A 21,772-nucleotide genomic window follows, 5' to 3' on the forward strand; every position below is an offset into this window, starting at 1 on the left:
GCATTCAGAACATATAGCACGTTGCTGTAAGCAAGCACATTCTCATTCAAAGTTGCAAGTTACTATGTAGGAACAAGTTTGTATAGGTATTTCAAAGATGCCCAGAACTGAGCTAAACTGGGTATCTCCAACTCCTAGAAATAACTTCATGCCCCATCTCCCTTTCTTCCTGCTAGTAAGGATCACATAATTCCTAACAAAGTTTTGACACAGATTCCCTATTTGTGCAATCAGAACATACAGCACGTTGCTGTAAGCAAACACATTCTCATTCAAAGTTGCAAGTTACTATGTTGGAACAAATTTGTATAGGTATTTCAAAGATGCCCAGAACTGAGCTAAACGTTGTATGTCTCCAACTCCTAGAAATAACTTCATGCCCCATCGCCCTTATTTCCAGCTAGTAAGGATCACATAATTTCTAACAAAATTTTGACACAGATTCCCAATTCGGGCATTAGGAACATATAGCACGTTGCTGTAAGCAAGCACATTCTCATTCAAAGTTGCAAGTTACTATGTAGGAACAAGTTTGTATAGGTATTTCAAAGATGCCCAGAACTGAGCTAAACTTGGTATGTCTCCAACTCCTAGAAATAACTTCATCCCCCATCTCCCTTACTTCCAGCTGGTAAGGATCACATAATTCCTAACAAAGTTTTGACACAGATTCCCAATTCGGGCATTCAGAATATATGGCACGTTCCTTTAAGCAACTACTTTTTCATTCCAAGTAGCAAGTGACTATGTAGGAACAAGTTTGTATAGGTATTTTAAAGATGCCCAGAACTGAGGTAAAGTGGGTATGTCTCCAACTCCTAGAAATAACTTCATGCCCCATCTCCCTTACTTCCAGCTAGTAAGATTCACATAATTCCTAACAAAGTTTTGACACAGATTCCCAATTCGGGCATTCAGAACATATAGCACGTTGCTGTAAGCAAGCACATTCTCATTCAAAGTTGCAAGTTACTATGTAGGAACAAGTTTGTATAGGTATTTCAAAGATGCCCAGAACTGAGCTAAACTTGGTATGTGTCCAACCTCTAGAAATAACTTCATGACCCAACTCCCTTACTTCCACCTAGTAAGCTTCACATAATTCCAAACAAAGTTTTGACACAAATTCCCAATTCGGGCATTGAGAACATATAGCACGTTGCTATAAGCAAGCACATTCTGATTCAAATTTGCAAGTTACTATGTAGGAACAAGTTTGTATAGGTATTTCAAAGATGCCCAGAACTGAGCTAAACTTGGTAAGTCTCCAACTCCTAGAAATAACTTCATGCCCCATCTCCCTTACTTCCAGCGAGTAAGATTCACATAATTACTAACAAAGGTTTGACACAGATTCCCAATTCGGGCATTCAGAACATATAGCACGTTGCTGTAAGCAAGCACATTCTCATTCAAAGCTGCAAGTTACTCTGTAGGACAAGTTTGTATAGGACTTTCAAAGATGCCCAGAACAGAGCTAAACTTGGTATGTCTCCAACTCCTAGAAATAACTCCATGCCCCATCTCCCTTACTTCCAGCTAGTATGTATCACATAATTTCAATGAAAGTTTTGACACAGATTCCCAATTCGGGCATTCAGAACATATAGCACGTTGCTGTAAGAAAGCACATTCTCATTCAAAGTTGCAAGTTACTATGTAGGAACAAGTTTGTATAGGTATTTCAAAGATGCCCAGAACTGACCTAAACTTGGTATGTCTCCAACTCCTAGAAATAACTTCATGCCCCATCTCCCTTACTTCCAGCTGGTAAGGATCACATAATTCCTAACAAAATTTTGACACAGATTCCCAATTCGGGCATTCAGAATATATGGCACGTTCCTTTAAGCAACTACTTTTTCATTCCAAGAAGCAAGTTACTATGTAGGAACAAGTTTGTATAGGTATTTTAAAGATGCCCAAAACTGAGGTAAAGTTGGTATGTCTCCAACTCCTAGAAATAACTTCATGCCCCATCTCCCTTACTTCCAGCTAGTAAGGATCACATAATTCCTAACAAAGTTTTGACACAGATTCCGAATTCAGGCATTCAGAACATATAGCACGTTGCTGTAAGCAAGCACATTCTCATTCAAAGTTGCAAGTTACTATGTAGAAACAAGTTTGTATAGGTATTTCAATGATGCCCAGAACTGAGCTAAACTTGGTATGTCTCCAACTCCTAGAAATAACTTCATGCCCCATCTCCCTCACTTCCAGCTAGTAAGGATCACATAATTCCTAACAAATTTTTGACACAGATTGCCAATTCGGGCATTCAGAACATATAGCACGTTGCTGTAAGCAAGCACATTCTCATTCAAAATCGCCAGATACTATGTAGGAACAAGTTTGTATAGGTATTCCAAAGATGCCCAGAACTGAGCTAAACTTGGTATGTCTCCAACTCCTAGAAATAACTCCATGCCCCATCTCCCTTACTTCCAGCTAGTATGGATCACATAATTTCAATGAAAGTTTTGACACAGAATCCCAATTCGGGCATTCAGAACATATAGCACGTTGCTGTAAGCAAGCACATTCTCATTCAAAGTTGCAAGTTACTATGTAGGAACAAGTTTGTATAGGTATTTCACAGATGCCCAGAACTGAGCTAAACTTGGTATGTCTCCAACTCCTAGAAATAACTTCATGCCCCATCTCCCTTACTTCCAGCTAGTAAGGATCACATAATTCCTAACAAAGTTTTGACACAGATTCCCAATTCGGGCATTCAGAACATATACCAAGATGCTGTAAGCAAGCACATTCTCATTCAAAGTTGCAAGTTACTATGTAGGAACAAGTTTGTATAGGTATTTCAAAGATGCCCAGAACTGAGCTAAACGTTGTATGTCTCCAACTCCGAGAAATAACTTCATGCCCCATCTCCCTCACTTCCAGCTAGTAAGGATCACATAGTTTCTAACAAAGTTTTGAAACAGATTCCCAATTCGGGCATTCAGAACATATAGCACGTTGCTGTAAGCAAGCACATTCTCATTCAAAGTTGCAAGTTACTATGTAGGAACAAGTTTGTATAGGTATTTCAAAGATGCCCAGAACTGAGCTAAACTTGGTATGTCTCCAACTCCTACAAATAACTTCATGCCCCATCTCCCTCACTTCCAGCTAGTAAGGATCACATAATTCCTAACAAAGTTTTGACACAGATTGCCAATTCGGGCATTCAGAACATATAGCACGTTGCTGTAAGCAAGCACATTCTCATTAAAAGTTGCAAGTTACTATGTAGGAACAAGTTTGTATAGGTATTTCAAAGATGCCCAGAACTGAGCTAAACTTGGTCTGTCTCCAACTCCTAGAAATAACTTCATGCCCCATTTCCCTTACTTCCAGCTAGTAAGGATCACATAATTCCTAACAAAGTTTTGTCACAGATTCCCAATTCGGGCATTCAGAACATATAGCACGTTGCTGTAAGCAAGCACATTCTCCTTCAAAGTTGCAAGTTACTATGTAGGAACAAGTTTGTATAGGTATTTCAAAGATGCCCAGAACTGAGCTAAACTGGGTATCTCCAACTCCTAGAAATAACTTCATGCCCCATCTCCCTTACTTCCAGCTAGTAAGGATCACATAATTCCTAACAAAGTTTTGACACAGATTCCCAATTTGGGCAATCAGAACATACAGCACGTTGCTGTAAGCAAGCACATTCTCATTCAAAGTTGCAAGTTACTATGTAGGAACAAATTTGTATAGGTATTTCAAAGATGCCCAGAACTGAGCTAAACGTTGTATGTCTCCAACTCCTAGAAATAACTTCATGCCCCATCGCCCTTATTTCCAGCTAGTAAGGATCACATAATTTCTAACAAAATTTTGACACAGATTCCCAATTCGGGCATTAGGAACATATAGCACGTTGCTCTAAGCAAGCACATTCTCATTCAAAGTTGCAAGTTACTATGTAGGAACAAGTTTGTATAGGTATTTCAAAGATGCCCAGAACTGAGCTAAACTTGGTATGTCTCCAACTCCTAGAAATAACTTCATCCCCCATCTCCCTTACTTCCAGCTGGTAAGGATCACATAATTCCTAACAAAGTTTAAACACAGATTCCCAATTCGGGCATTCAGAATATATGGCACGTTCCTTTAAGCAACTACTTTTTCATTCCAAGTAGCAAGTGACTATGTAGGAACAAGTTTGTATAGGTATTTTAAAAATGCCCAAAACTGAGGTAAAGTGGGTATGTCTCCAACTCCTAGAAATAACTTCATGCCCCATCTCCCTTACTTCCAGCTAGTAAGATTCACATAATTCCTAACAAAGTTTTGACACAGATTCCCAATTCGGGCATTCAGAACATATAGCACGTTGCTGTAAGCAAGCACATTCTCATTCAAAGATGCAAGTTACTATGTAGGAACAAGTTTGTATAGGTATTTCACAGATGCCCAGAACTGAGCTAAACTTGGTATGTGTCCAACCTCTAGAAATAACTTCATGACCCAACTCCCTTACTTCCACCTAGTAAGGATCACATAATTCCTAACAAAGTTTTGACACGGATTCCCAATTCGGGCATTCAGAACATATAGCACGTTGCTGTAAGCAAGCACATTCTCATTCAAAGCTGCAAGTTACTCTGTAGGAACATGTTTGTATAGGACTTTCAAAGATGCCCAGAACTGAGCTAAACTTGGTATGTCTCCAACTCCTAGAAATAACTCCATGCCCCATCTCCCTTACTTCCAGCTAGTATGGATCACATAATTTCAATGAAAGTTTTGACACAGATTCCCAATTCAGGCATTCAGAACATATAGCACGTTGCTGTAAGCAAGCACATTCTCATTCAAAGTTGCAAGTTACTATGTAGGAACAAGTTTGTATAGGTATTTCAAAGATGCCCAGAACTGACCTAAACTTGGTATGTCTCCAACTCCTAGAAATAACTTCATGCCCCATCTCCCTTACTTCCAGCTGATAAGGATCACATAATTCCTAACAAAGTTTTGACACAGATTCCCAATTCGGGCATTCAGAATATATGGCACGTTCCTTTAAGCAACTACTTTTTCATTCCAAGAAGCAAGTTACTATGTAGGAACATGTTTGTATAGGTATTTTAAAGATGCCGAAAACTGAGGTAAATTTGGTATGTCTCCAACTCCTAGAAATAACTTCATGCCCCATCTCCCTTACATCCAGCTAGTAAGGATCACATAATTCCTAACAAAGTTTTGACACAGATTCCGAATTCAGGCATTCAGAACATATAGCACTTTGCTGTAAGCAAGCACATTCTCATTCAAAGTTTCAAGTTACTGTGTAGAAACAAGTTTGTATAGGTATTTCAATGATGCCCAGAACTGTGCTAAACTTGGTATGTCTCCAACTCCTAGAAATAACTTCATGCCCCATCTCCCTCACTTCCAGCTAATAAGGATCACATAATTCCTAACAAAGTTTTGACACAGATTGCCAATTCGGGCATTCAGAACATCTAGCACGTTGCTGTAAGCAAGCACATTCTCATTCAAATTCGCCAGATACTATGTAGGAACAAGTTTGTATAGGTATTCCAAAGATGCCCAGAACTGAGCTAAACTTGGTATGTCTCCAACTCCTGGAAATAACTTCATGCCCCTTCTCCCTTACTTCCAGCTAGTAAGGATTACATAATTCCTAACAAAGTTTTGACACAGATTCCCAATTCGGGCATTCAGAACATATAGCACGTTGCTGTAAGCAAGCACATTCGCATTCAATGTTGCAAGTTACTTTGTAGGAACAAGTTTGTATAGGTATTTCAAAGATGCCCAGAACTGAGCTAAACGTTGTCTGTCTCCAACTCCTAGAAATAACTTCATGCCCCATCTCCCTTACTTCCAGCTAGTAAGGATCACATAATTCCTAACAAAGATTTGACACAGATTCCCAATTCGGGCATTCAGAACATATACCAAGATGCTGTAAGCAAGCACATTCTCATTCAAAGTTGCAAGTTACTATGTAGGAACAAGTCTGTATAGGTATTTCAAAGATGCCCAGAACTGAGCTAAACTTGGTATGTCTCCAACTCCTAGAAATAACTTCATGCCCCATCTCCCTCACTTCCAGCTAGTAAGGATCACATAATTCCTAACAAAGTTTTGACACAGATTCCCAATTCGGGCATTCAGAACATATAGCACGTTGCTGTAAGCAAGCACATTCTCATTAAAAGTTGCAAGTTACTATGTAGGAACAAGTTTGTATAGGTATTTCAAAGATGCCCAGAACTGAGCTAAACTTGGTCTGTCTCAAACTCCTAGAAATAACTTCATGCCCCATCTCCCTTACTTCCAGCTAGAAAGGATCACATAATTCCTAACAAAGTTTTGACACAGATTCCCAATTCGGGCATTCAGAACATATAGCAAGTTGCTGTAAGCAAGCACATTCTCATTCAAAGTTGCAAGTTACTATGTAGGAACAAGTTTGTATAGGGATTTCACAGATGCCCAGAACTGAGCTAAACTTGGTATGTGTCTAACCTCTAGAAATAACTTCATGACCCAACTCCCTTACTTCCACCTAGTAAGGATCACATAATTCCTAACAAAGATTTGACACAAATTCCCAATTCGGGCATTCAGAACATATAGCACGTTGCTGTAAGCAAGCACATTCTCATTCAAAGTTGCAAGTTACTATGTAGGAACAAGTTTGTATAGGTATTTCAAAGATGCCCAGAACTGAGCTAAACTTGGTAAGTCTCCAACTCCTAGAAATAACTTCATGCCCCATCTCCCTTACTTCCAGCGAGTAAGATTCACATAATTCCTAACAAAGTTTTGACACAGATTCCCAATTCGGGCATTCAGAACATATAGCACGTTGCTGTAAGCAAGCACATTCTCATTCAAAGCTGCAAGTTACTCTGTAGGAACAAGTTTGTATAGGACTTTCAAAGATGCCCAGAACTGAGCTAAACTTGGTATGTCTCCAACTCCTAGAAATAACTCCATGCCCCATCTCCCTTACTTCCAGCTAGTATGGATCACATAATTTCAATGAAAGTTTTGACACAGATTCCCAATTCGGGCATTCAGAACATATAGCACGTTGCTGTAAGCAAGCACATTCTCATTCAAAGTTGCAAGTTACTATGTAGGAACAAGTTTGTATAGGTATTTCAAAGATGCCCAGAACTGACCTAAACTTGGTATGTCTCCAACTCCTAGAAATAACTTCATGCCCCATCTCCCTTAATTCCAGCTGGTAAGGATCACATAATTCCTAACAAATTTTTGACACAGATTCCCAATTCGGGCATTCAGAATATATGGCACGTTCCTTTAAGCAACTACTTTTTCATTCCAAGAAGCAAGTTACTATGTAGGAACAAGTTTGTATAGGTATTTTAAAGATGCCCAAAACTGAGGTAAAGTTGGTATGTCTCCAACTCCTAGAAATAACTTCATGCCCCATCTCCCTTACTTCCAGCTAGTAAGGATCACATAATTCCTAACAAAGTTTTGACACAGATTCCGAATTCAGGCATTCAGAACATATAGCACGTTGCTGTAAGCAAGCACATTCTCATTCAAAGTTTCAAGTTACTATGTAGAAACAAGTTTATATAGGTATTTCAATGATGCCCAGAACTGAGCTAAACTTGGTATGTCTCCAACTCCTAGAAATAACTTCATGCCCCATCTCCCTCACTTCCAGCTAGTAAGGATCACATAATTCCTAACAAAGTTTTGACACAGATTGCCAATTCGGGCATTCAGAACATATAGCACGTTGCTGTAAGCAAGCACATTCTCATTCAAATTCGCCAGATACTATGTAGGAACAAGTTTGTATAGGTATTTCAAAGATGCCCAGAACTGAGCTAAACTTGGTATGTCTCCAACTCCTGGAAATAACTTCATGCCCCTTCTCCCTTACTTCCAGCTAGTAAGGATTACATAATTTCTAACAAAGTTTTGACACAGATTCCCAATTCGGGCATTCAGAACATATAGCACGTTGCTGTAAGCAAGCACATTCTCATTCAATGTTGCAAGTTACTATGTAGGAACAAGTTTGTATAGGTATTTCAAGGATGCCCAGAACTGAGCTAAACGTTGTATGTCTCCAACTCCTAGAAATAACTTCATGCCCCATCTCCCTTACTTCCATCTAGTAAGGATAACATAATTTCTAACAAAGTTTTGACACAGTTTCCCAATTCGGGCATTCAGAACATAGAGCACGTTGCTGTAAGCAAGCACATTCTCATTCAAAGTTGCAAGTTACTATGTAGGAACAAGTTTGTATAGGTATTTCAAAGATGCCCAGAACTGAGCTAAACTTGGTCTGTCTCAAACTCCTAGAAATATCTTCATGCCCCATCTCCCTCACTTCCAGCTAGTAAGGATCACATAATTTCTAACAAAGTTTTGACACAGATTCCCAATTCGGGCATTCAGAACATATAGCACGTTGCTGTAAGCAAGCACATTCTCATTCAATGTTGCAAGTTACTATGTAGGAACAAGTTTGTATAGGTATTTCAAAGATGCCCAGAACTGAGCTAAACGTTGTATGTCTCCAACTCCTAGAAATAACTTCATGCCCCATCTCCCTTATTTCCAGCTAGTAAGGATCACATAATTTCTAACAAAATTTTGACACAGATTCCCAATTCGGGCATTAGGAACATATAGCACGTTGCTCTAAGCAAGCACATTCTCATTCAAAGTTGCAAGTTACTATGTAGGAACAAGTTTGTATAGGTATTTCAAAGATGCCCAGAACTGAGCTAAACTTGGTATGTCTCCAACTCCTAGAAATAACTTCATCCCCCATCTCCCTTACTTCCAGCTGGTAAGGATCACATAATTCCTAACAAAGTTTAGACACAGATTCCCAATTCGGGCATTCAGAATATATGGCACGTTCCTTTAAGCAACTACTTTTTCATTCCAAGTAGCAAGTGACTATGTAGGAACAAGTTTGTATAGGTATTTTAAAAATGCCCAAAACTGAGGTAAAGTGGGTATGTCTCCAACTCCTAGAAATAACTTCATGCCCCATCTCCCTTACTTCCAGCTAGTAAGATTCACATAATTCCTAACAAAGTTTTGACACAGAATCCCAATTCGGGCATTCAGAACATATAGCACGTTGCTGTAAGCAAGCACATTCTCATTCAAAGTTGCAAGTTTCTATGTAGGAACAAGTTTGTATAGGTATTTCACAGATGCCCAGAACTGAGCTAAACTTGGTATGTGTCCAACCTCTAGAAATAACTTCATGACCCAACTCCCTTACTTCCACCTAGTAAGGATCACATAATTCCTAACAAATTTTGACACAAATTCCCAATTCGGGCATTCAGAACATATAGCACGTTGCTGTAAGCAAGCACATTCTCATTCAAAGTTGCAAGTTACTATGTAGGAACAAGTTTGTATAGGTATTTCATAGATGCCCAGAACTGAGCTAAACTTGGTAAGTCTCCAACACCTAGAAATAACTTCATGCCCCATCTCCCTTACTTCCAGCGAGTAAGATTCACATAATTCCTAACAAAGTTTTGACACAGATTCCCAATTCGGGCATTCAGAACATATAGCACGTTGCTGTAAGCAAGCACATTCTCATTCAAAGCTGCAAGTTACTCTGTAGGAACAAGTTTGTATAGGACTTTCAAAGATGCCCAGAACTGAGCTAAACTTGGTATGTCTCCAACTCCTAGAAATAACTTCATGCCCCATCTCCCTTACTTCCAACTGGTAAGGATCACATAATTCCTAACAAAGTTTTGACACAGATTCCCAATTCGGGCATTCAGAATATATGGCACGTTCCTTTAAGCAACTACTTTTTCATTCCAAGAAGCAAGTTACTATGTAGGAACAAGTTTGTATAGGTATTTTAAAGATGCCGAAAACTGAGGTAAAGTTGGTATGTCTCCAACTTCTAGAAATAACTTCATGCCCCATCTCCCTTACTTCCAGCTAGTAAGGATCACATAATTCCTAACAAAGTTTTGACACAGATTCCGAATTCAGGCATTCAGAACATATAGCACGTTGCTGTAAGCAAGCACATTCTCATTCAAAGTTTCAAGTTACTGTGTAGAAACAAGTTTGTATAGGTATTTCAATGATGCCCAGAACTGAGCTAAACTTGGTAGGTCTCCAACTCCTAGAAATAACTTCATGCCCCATCTCCCTCACTTCCAGCTAGTAAGGATCACATAATTCCTAACAAAGTTTTGACACAGATTGCCAATTCGGGCATTCAGAACATCTAGCACGTTGCTGTAAGCAAGCACATTCTCATTCAAATTCGCCAGATACTATGTAGGAACAAGTTTGTATAGGTATTTCAAAGATGCCCAGAACTGAGCTAAACGTTGTATGTCTCCAACTCCTAGAAATAACTTCATGCCCCATCTCCCTTACTTCCAGCTAGTAAGGATCACATAATTCCTAACAAAGTTTTGACACAGATTCCCAATTCGGGCATTCAGAACATATACCAAGATGCTGTAAGCAAGCACATTCTCAATCAAGTTGCAAGTTACTATGTAGGAACAAGTCTGTATAGGTATTTCAAAGATGCCCAGAACTGAGCTAAACTTGGTATGTCTCCAACTCCTAGAAATAACTTCATGCCCCATCTCCCTCACTTCCAGCTAGTAAGGATCACATAATTCCTAACAAAGTTTTGACACAGATTCCCAATTCGGGCATTTAGAACATATAGCACGTTGCTGTAAGCAAGCACATTCTCATTAAAAGTTGCAAGTTACTATGTAGGAACAAGTTTGTATAGGTATTTCAAAGATGCCCAGAACTGAGCTAAACTTGGTCTGTCTCAAACTCCTAGAAATAACTTCATGCCCCATCTCCCTTACTTCCAGCTAGTAAGGATCACATAATTCCTAACAAAGTTTCGACACAGATTCCCAATTCGGGCATTCAGAACATATAGCACGTTGCTGTAAGCAAGCACATTCTCATTCGAAGTTGCAAGTTACTATGTAGGAAGAAGTTTGTATAGGTATTTCACAGATGCCCAGAACTGAGCTAAACTTGGTATGTGTCCAACCTCTAGAAATAACTTCATGACCCAACTCCCTTACTTCCACCTAGTAAGGATCACATAATTCCTAACAAAGTTTTGACACAAATTCCCAATTCGGGCATTCAGAACATATAGCACGTTGCTGTAAGCAAGCACATTCTCATTCAAAGTTGCAAGTTACTATGTAGGAACAAGTTTGTATAGGTATTTCAAAGATGCCCAGAACTGAGCTAAACTTGGTAAGTCTCCAACTCCTAGAAATAACTTCATGCCCCATCTCCCTTACTTCCAGCGAGTAAGATTCACATAATTCCTAACAAAGTTTTGACACAGATTCCCAATTCGGGCATTCAGAACATATAGCACGTTGCTGTAAGCAAGCACATTCTCATTCAAAGCTGCAAGTTACTCTGTAGGAACAAGTTTGTATAGGACTTTCAAAGATGCCCAGAACTGAGCTAAACTTGGTATGTCTCCAACTCCTAGAAATAACTCCATGCCCCATCTCCCTTACTTCCAGCTAGTATGGATCACATAATTTCAATGAAAGTTTTGACACAGATTCCCAATTCGGGTATTCAGAACATATAGCACGTTGCTGTAAGCAAGCACATTTTCATTCAAAGTTGCAAGTTACTATGTAGGAACAAGTTTGTATAGGTATTTCAAAGATGCCCAGAACTGACCTAAACTTGGTATGTCTCCAACTCCTAGAAATAACTTCATGCCCCATCTCCCTTAATTCCAGCTGGTAAGGATCACATAATTCCTAACAAAGTTTTGACACAGATTCCCAATTCGGGCATTCAGAATATATGGCACGTTCCTTTAAGCAACTACTTTTTCATTCCAAGAAGCAAGTTACTATGTAGGAACAAGTTTGTATAGGTATTTTAAAGATGCCCAAAACTGAGGTAAAGTTGGTATGTCTCCAACTCCTAGAAATAACTTCATGCCCCATCTCCCTTACTTCCAGCTAGTAAGGATCACATAATTCCTAACAAAGTTTTGACACAGATTCCGAATTCAGGCATTCAGAACATATAGCACGTTGCTGCAAGCAAGCACATTCTCATTCAAAGTTTCAAGTTACTATGTAGAAACAAGTTTGTATAGGTATTTCAATGATGCCCAGAACTGAGCTAAACTTGGTATGTCTCCAACTCCTAGAAATAACTTCATGCCCCATCTCCCTCACTTCCAGCTAGTAAGGATCACATAATTCCTAACAAAGTTTTGACACAGATTGCCAATTCGGGCATTCAGAACATATAGCACGTTGCTGTAAGCAAGCACATTCTCATTCAAATTCGCCAGATACTATGTAGGAACAAGTTTGTATAGGTATTTCAAAGATGCCCAGAACTGAGCTAAACTTGGTATGTCTTCAACTCCTGGAAATAACTTCATGCCCCTTCTCCCTTACTTCCAGCTAGTAAGGATTACATAATTCCTAACAAAGTTTTGACACAGATTCCCAATTCGGGCATTCAGAACATATAGCACGTTGCTGTAAGCAAGCACATTCTCATTCAATGTTGCAAGTTACTATGTAGGAACAAGTTTGTATAGGTATTTCAAAGATGCCCAGAACTGAGCTAAACGTTGTATGTCTGCAACTCCTAGAAATAACTTCATGCCCCATCTCCCTTACTTCCATCTAGTAAGGATAACATAATTTCTAACAAAGTTTTGACACAGTTTCCCAATTCGGGCATTCAGAACATAGAGCACGTTGCTGTAAGCAAGCACATTCTCATTCAAAGTTGCAAGTTACTATGTAGGAACAAGTTTGTATAGGTATTTCAAAGATGCCCAGAACTGAGCTAAACTTGGTCTGTCTCAAACTCCTAGAAATAACTTCATGCCCCATCTCCCTCACTTCCAGCTAGTAAGGATCACATAATTTCTAACAAAGTTTTGACACAGATTCCCAATTCGGGCATTCAGAACATATAGCACGTTGCTGTAAGCAAGCACATTCTCATTCAAAGTTGCAAGTTACTATGTAGGAACAAGTTTGTATAGGTATTTCAAAGATGCCCAGAACTGAGCTAAACTTGGTATGTCTCCAACTCCTAGAAATAACTTCATGCCCCATCTCCCTCACTTCCAGCTAGTAAGGATCACATAATTCCTAACAAAGTTTTGACACAGATTGCCAATTCGGGCATTCAGAACATATAGCACGTTGCTGTAAGCAAGCACATTCTCATTCAAAGTTGCAAGTTACTACGTAGGAACAAGTTTGTATAGGTATTTCACAGATGCCCAGAACTGAGCTAAACTTGGTATGTCTCCAACTCCTAGAAATAACTTCATGCCCCATCTCCCTTACTTCCAGCTAGTAAGGATCACATAATTCCTAACAAAGTTTTGACACAGATTCCCAATTCGGGCATTCAGAACATATACCAAGATGCTGTAAGCAAGCACATTTTCATTCAAAGTTGCAAGTTACTATGTAGGAACAAGTTTGTATAGGTATTTCAAAGATGCCCAGAACTGAGCTAAACTTGGTAAGTCTCCAACTCCTAGAAATAACTTCATGACCCATCTCCCTTACTTCCAGCGAGTAAGATTCACATAATTCCTAACAAAGTTTTGACACAGATTCCCAATTCGGGCATTCAGAACATATAGCACGTTGCTGTAAGCAAGCACATTCTCATTCAAAGCTTCAAGTTACTTTGTAGGAACAAGTTTGTATAGGACTTTCAAAGATGCCCAGAACTGAGCTAAACTTGATATGTCTCCAACTCCTAGAAATAACTCCATGCCCCATCTCACTTACTTCCAGCTAGTATGGATCACATAATTTCAATGAAAGTTTTGACACAGATTCCCAATTGGGGCATTCAGAACATATAGCACGTTGCTGTAAGCAAGCACATTCTCATTCAAAGTTGCAAGTTACTATGTAGGAACAAGTTTGTATAGGTATTTCAAAGATGCCCAGAACTGAGCTAAACTTGGTATGTCTCCAACTCCTAGAAATAACTTCATGCCCCATCTCCCTTACTTCCAGCTGGTAAGGATCACATAATTCCTAAAAAGTTTTGACACAGATTCCCAATTCGGGCATTCAGAATATATGGCACGTTCCTTTAAGCAACTACTTTATCATTCTAAGAAGCAAGTTACTATGTAGGAACAAATTTGTATAGGTATTTTAAAGATGCCCAAACTGAGGTAAATTTGGTATGTCTCCAACTCCTAGGAATAACTTCATGCCCCATCTCCCTTACTTCCAGCTAGTAAGGATCACAAGATTCCTAACAATGTTTTGACACAGATTCCCAATTCGGGCATTCAGAACATACAGCACGTTGCTGTAAGCAAGCACATTCTCATACAAAGTTGCAAGTTACTATGTAGGAACAAGTTTGTATAGGTATTTCAAAGATGCCCAGAACTGAGCTAAACTTGGTATGTCTCCAACTCCTAGAAATATCTTCATGCCCCATGTCCCTTACTTCCAGCGAGTAAGATTCACATAATTCCTAACAAAGTTTTGACACAGATTCCCAATTCGGGCATTCAGAACATATGGCACGTTGCTGTAAGCAAGCACATTCTCATTCAAAGTTGCAAGTTACTATGTAGGAACAAGTTTGTATAGGACTTTCAAAGATGTCCAGAACTGAGCTAAACTTGGTATGTCATCAACTCCTAGAAATATTTTCATGCCCCATCTCCCTTACTTCCAGCTAGTAAGTATCACATAATTTCAAAGAAAGTTTTGACACAGATTCCCAATTCGGGCATTCAGAACATATAGCACGTTGCTGTAAGCAAGCACATTCTCATTCAAAGTTGCAAGTTACTATGTAGGAACAAGTTTGTATAGGGATTTCAAAGATGCCCAGAACTGAGCTAAAGTGAGTATGTCTCCAACTCCTAGAAATAACTTCTTGCCCCATCTCCCTTACTTCCAGCTAGTAAGGATCACATAATTCCTAACCAAGTTTTGACACAGATTCCCAATTCGGGCCTTCAGAACATATAGCACGTTGCTGTAAGCAAGCACATTCTCATTCAAAGTTGCAAGTTTCTATGTACTAAGAAGTTTCTATAGGTATTTCAAAGATGCCCAGAACTGAGCTATAGTGGGTATGTTTCCAACTCCTAGAAATAACTTCATGCCCCATCTCACTTACTTCCAGCTAGTAAGGATCACATAATTCCTAACAAAGTTTTGACACAGATTCCCAATTCGGGCATTGAGAACATATAGCACGTTGCTGCAAGCAAGCACATTCTCATTCAAAGTTGCAAGTTACTATGTAGGAACAAGTTTGTATAGGTATTTCAAAGATGCCCAGAACTGAGCTAAACTTGGTATGTCTCCAACTCCTGGAAATAACTTCATGCCCCATCTCCCTTACTTCCAGCTAGTAAGGATCACATAATTCCTAACAAAGTTTTGACACAGATTCCCAATTCGGGCAATCAGAACATACAGCAAGTTGCTGTAAGCCAGCACATTCTCATTCAAAGTTGCAAGTTACTATGTAGGAACAAGTTTGTATAGGTATTTCAAAGATGCCCAGAACTGAGCTAAACGTTGTATGTCTCCAACTCCTAGAAATAACTTCATTCCCCATCGCCCTTATTTCCAGCTAGTAAGGATCACATAATTTCTAACAAAGTTTTGACACAGATTCCCAATTCGGGCATTCAGAACATATAGCACGTTGCTGTAAGCAAGCACATTCTCATTCAAAGTTGCAAGTTACTATGTAGGAACAAGTTTGTATAGGTATTTCAAAGATGACCAGAACTGAGCTAAACTTGGTATGTCTCCAACTCCTAGAAATAACTTCATACCCCATCTCCCTTACTTCCAGCTAGTAAGGATCACATAATTCCTAATAAAGATTTGACACAGATTCCCAACTCGGGCATTCAGAACATATAGCACGTTGCTGTAAGCAAGCACATTCTCATTCAAAGTTGCAAGTTACTATGTAGGAACAAGTTTGTATAGGTATTTCAAAGATGCCCAGAACTGAACTAAACTTGGTATGTCTCCAACTCCTAGAAATAACTTCATCCCCCATCTCCCTTACTTCCAGCTGGTAAGGATCACATAATTCCTAACAAAGTTTTGACACAGATTCCCATTCAAGCATTCAGAATATATGGAACGTTCCTTTAAGCAACTACTTTTTCATTCCAAGTAACAAGTTACTATGTAGGAACATGTTTGTAAAGGTATTTTAAAGATGCCCAGAACTGAGCTAAACTTGGTATGTCTCCAACTCCTAGAAATAACTTCATGCCCCATCTCCCTCACTTCCAGTTAGTAAGGATCACATAATTCCTAACAAAGTTTTGACACAGATTGCCAATTCGGGCATTCAGAACATATAGCACGTTGCTGTAAGCAAGCACATTCTCATTCAAATTCGCCAGATACTATGTAGGAACAAGTTTGTATAGGTATTTCAAAGATGCCCAGAACTGAGCTAAACTTGGTATGTCTCCAACTCCTGGAAATAACTTCATGCCCCTTCTCCCTTACTTCCAGCTAGTAAGGATTACATAATTCCTAACAAAGTTTTGACACAGATTCCCAATTCGGGCATTCAGAACATATAGCACGTTGCTGTAAGCAAGCACATTCTCATTCAATGTTGCAAGTTACTATGTAGGAACAAGTTTGTATAGGTATTTCAAAGATGCCCAGAACTGAGCTAAACGTTGTATGTCTCCAACTCCTAGAAATAACTTCATGCCCCATCTCCCTTACTTCCATCTAGTAAGGATAACATAATTTCTAACAAAGTTTTGACACAGTTTCCCAATTCGGGCATTCAGAACATAGAGCACGTTGCTGTAAGCAAGCACATTCTCATTCAAAGTTGCAAGTTACTATGTAGGAACAAGTTTGTATAGGTATTTCAAAGATGCCCAGAACTGAGCTAAACTTGGTCTGTCTCAAACTCCTAGAAATAACTTCATGCCCCATCTCCCTCACTTCCAGCTAGTAAGGATCACATAATTTCTAACAAAGTTTTGACACAGATTCGCAATTCGGGCATTCAGAACATATAGCACGTTGCTGTAAGCAAGCACATTCTCATTCAAAGTTGCAAGTTACTATGTAGGAACAAGTTTGTATAGGTATTTCAAAGATGCCCAGAACTGAGCTAAACTTGGTATGTCTCCAACTCCTAGAAATAACTTCATGCCCCATCTCCCTCACTTCCAGCTAGTAAGGATCACATAATTCCTAACAAAGTTTTGACACAGATTCCCAATTCGGGCATTCAGAACATATAGCACGTTGCTGTAAGCAAGCACATTCTCATTCAAAGTTGCAAGTTACTATGTACGAACAAGTTTGTATAGCTATTTCAAAGATGCCCAGTACTGAGCTAAACTGGGTAACTCCAACTCCTAGAAATAACTTCATTCCCCATCTCCCTTACTTCCAGCTAGTAAGGATCACATAATTCCTAACAAAGTTTTGACACAGATTCCCAATTTGGGCAATCAGAACATACAGCACGTTGCTGTAAGCAAGCACATTCTCATTCAAAGTTGCAAGTTACTATGTAGGAACAAATTTGTATAGGTATTTCAAAGATGCCCAAAACTTTGCTAAACGTTGTATGTCTCCAACTCCTAGAAATAACTTCATGCCCCATCGCCCTTATTTCCAGCTAGTAAGGATCACATAATTTCTAACAAAGTTATGACACAGATTCCCAATTCGGGCATTCAGAACATATAGCACGTTGCTGTAAGCAAGCACATTCTCATTCAAATTTGCAAGTTACTATGTAGGAACAAGTTTGTATAGGTATTTCAAAGATGCCCATAACTGAGATAAACTTGGTATGTCTCCAACTCCTACAAATAACTTCATGCCCCATCTCCCTCACTTCCAGCTAGTAAGGATCACATAATTCCTAACAAAGTTTTGACACAGATTGCCAATTCGGGCATTCAGAACATATAGCACGTTGCTGTAAGCAAGCACATTCTCATTCAAAGTTGCAAGTTACTATGTAGGAACAAGTTTGTATAGGTATTTCACAGATGCCCAGAACTGAGCTAAACTTTGTATGTCTCCAACTCCTAGAAATAACTTCATGCCCCATCTCCCTTACTTCCAGCTAGTAAGGATCACATAATTCCTAACAAAGTTTTGACACAGATTCCCAATTCGGGCATTCAGAACATATACCAAGATGCTGTAAGCAAGCACATTCTCATTCAAAGTTGCAAGTTACTATGTAGGAACAAGTTTGTATAGGTATTTCAAAGATGCCCAGAACTGAGCTAAACGTTGTATGTCTCCAACTCCGAGAAATAACTTCATGCCCCATATCCCTCACTTCCAGCTAGTAAGGATCACATAATTTCTAACAAAGTTTTGACACAGATTCCCAATTCGGGCATTCAGAACATATAGCACGTTGCTGTAAGCAAGCACATTCTCATTCAAAGTTGCAAGTTACTATGTAGGAACAAGTTTGTATAGGTATTTCAAAGATGCCCAGAACTGAGCTAAACTTGGTATGTCTCCAACTCCTAGAAATAACTTCATGCCCCATCTCCCTTACTTCCAGCTAGTAAGGATCACATAATACCTAACAAAGTTTTGACACAGATTCCCAATTCGGGCATTCAGAACATATAGCACGTTGCTGTAAGCAAGCACATTCTCATTCAAAGTTGCAAGTTACTATGTAGGAACAAGTTTGTATAGGTATTTCAAAGATGCCCAGAACTGAGCTAAACTTGGTAAGTCTCCAACTCCTAGAAATAACTTCATGCCCCATCTCCCTTACTTCCAGCGAGTAAGATTCACATAATTCCTAACAAAGTTTTGACACAGATTCCCAATTCGGGCATTCAGAACATATAGCACGTTGCTGTAAGCAAGCACATTCTCATTCAAAGCTGCAAGTTACTTTGTAGGAACAAGTTTGTATAGGACTTTCAAAGATGCCCAGAACTGAGCTAAACTTGGTATGTCTCCAACTCCTAGAAATAACTCCATGCCCCATCTCCCTTACTTCCAGCTAGTATGGATCACATAATTTCAATGAAAGTTTTGACACAGATTCCCAATTGGGGCATTCAGAACATATAGCACGTTGCTGTAAGCAAGCACATTCTCATTCAAAGTTGCAAGTTACTATGTAGGAACAAGTTTGTATAGGTATTTCAAAGATGCCCAGAACTGAGCTAAACTTGGTATGTCTCCAACTCCTAGAAATAACTTCATGCCCCATCTCCCTTACTTCCAGCTGGTAAGGATCACATAATTCCTAACAAAGTTTTGACACAGATTCCCAATTCGGGCATGCAGAATATATGGCACGTTCCTTTAAGCAACTACTTTTTCATTCCAAGAAGCAAGTTACTATGTAGGAACAAGTTTGTATAGGTATTTTAAAGATGCCCAAAACTGAGGTAAATTTGGTATGTCTCCAACTCCTAGGAATAACTTCATGCCCCATCTCCCTTACTTCCAGCTAGTAAGGATCACAAGATTCCTAACAATGTTTTGACACAGATTCCCAATTCGGGCATTCAGAACATACAGCACGTTGCTGTAAGCAAGCACATTCTCATTCAAAGTTGCAAGTTACTATGTAGGAACAAGTTTGTATAGGTATTTCAAAGATGCCCAGAACTGAGCTAAACTTGGTATGTCTCCAACTCCTAGAAATATCTTCATGCCCCATGTCCCTTACTTCCAGCGAGTAAGATTCACATAATTCCTAACAAAGTTTTGACACAGATTCCCAATTCGGGCATTCAGAACATATGGCACGTTGCTGTAAGCAAGCACATTCTCATTCAAAGTTGCAAGTTACTATGTAGGAACAAGTTTGTATAGGACTTTCAAAGATGCCCAGAACTGAGCTAAACTTGGTATGTCATCAACTCCTAGAAATATTTTCATGCCCCATCTCCCTTACTTCCAGCTAGTAAGTATCACATAATTTCAAAGAAAGTTTTGACACAGATTCCCAATTCGGGCATTCAGAACATATAGCACGTTGCTGTAAGCAAGCACATTCTCATTCAAAGTTGCAAGTTACTATGTAGGAACAAGTTTGTATAGGGATTTCAAAGATGCCCAGAACTGAGCTAAAGTGGGTATGTCTCCAACTCCTAGAAATAACTTCTTGCCCCATCTCCCTTACTTCCAGCTAGTAAGGATCACATAATTCCTAACAAAGTTTTGACACAGATTCCCAATTCGGGCCTTCAGAACATATAGCACGTTGCTGTAAGCAAGCACATTCTCATTCAAAGTTGCAAGTTTCTATGTAGTAAGAAGTTTCTATAGGTATTTCAAAGATGCCCAGAACTGAGCTAAACTTGGTATGTCTCCAACTCCTGGAAATAACTTCATGCCCCATCTCCCTTACTTCCAGCTAGTAAGGATCACATAATTCCTAACAAAGTTTTGACACAGATTCCCAATTCGGGCAATCAGAACATACAGCACGTTGCTGTAAGCAAGCACATTCTCATTCAAAGTTGCAAGTTACTATGTAGGAACAAGTTTGTATAGGTATTTCAAAGATGCCCAGAACTGAGCTAAACGTTGTATGTCTCCAACTCCTAGAAATAACTTCATGCCCCATCGCCCTTATTTCCAGCTAGTAAGGATCACATAATTTCTAACAAAGTTTTGACACAGATTCCCAATTCGGGCATTCAGAACATATAGCACGTTGCTGTAAGCAAGCACATTCTCATTCAAAGTTGCAAGTTACTATGTAGGAACAAGTTTGTATAGGTATTTCAAAGATGCCCAGAACTGAGCTAAACTTGGTATGTCTCCAACTCCTAGAAATAACTTCATACCCCATCTCCCTTACTTCCAGCTAGTAAGGATCACATAATTCCTAATAAAGATTTGACACAGATTCCCAACTCGGGCATTCAGAACATATAGCACGTTGCTGTAAGCAAGCACATTCTCATTCAAAGTTGCAAGTTACTATGTAGGAACAAGTTTGTATAGGTATTTCAAAGATGCCCAGAACTGAACTAAACTTGGTATGTCTCCAACTCCTAGAAATAACTTCATCCCCCATCTCCCTTACTTCCAGCTGCTAAGGATCACATAATTCCTAACAAAGTTTTGACACAGATTCCCATTCAAGCATTCAGAATATATGGCACGTTCCTTTAAGCAACTACTTTTTCATTCCAAGTAACAAGTTACTATGTAGGAACATGTTTGTATAGGTATTTTAAAGATGCCCAGAACTGAGCTAAACGTTGTATGTCTCCCACTCCTAGAAATAACTTCATGCCCCATCTCTCTTACTTCCAGCTAGTAAGGATCACATAATTCCTAACAAAGTTTTGACACAGATTCCCAATTCGGGCATTCAGAACATATAGCACGTTGCTGTAAGCAAGCACATTCTCATTCAAAGTTGCAAGTTACTATGTAGGAATATGTTTGTATAGGTATTTCAAAGATGCCCAGAACTGAGCTAAACTTGGTATGTCTCCAACTCCTAGAAATAACTTCATGCCCCTTCTCCCTTACTTCCAGCTAGTAAGGATCACATAGTTCCTAACAAAGTTTTGACACAGATTCCCAATTCGGGCATTCAGAACATATAGCACGTTGCTGTAAGCAAGCACATTCTCATTCAATGTTGCAAGTTACTATGTAGGAACAAGTTTGTATAGGTATTTCAATGATGCCCCGAACTGAGCTAAACGTTGTAT

The sequence above is a fragment of the Diceros bicornis genome (genome assembly GCF_020826845.1).
Source record: "Diceros bicornis minor isolate mBicDic1 chromosome 30 unlocalized genomic scaffold, mDicBic1.mat.cur SUPER_30_unloc_1, whole genome shotgun sequence".
In the NCBI taxonomy this organism is placed as follows: Eukaryota; Metazoa; Chordata; class Mammalia; order Perissodactyla; family Rhinocerotidae; genus Diceros; species Diceros bicornis.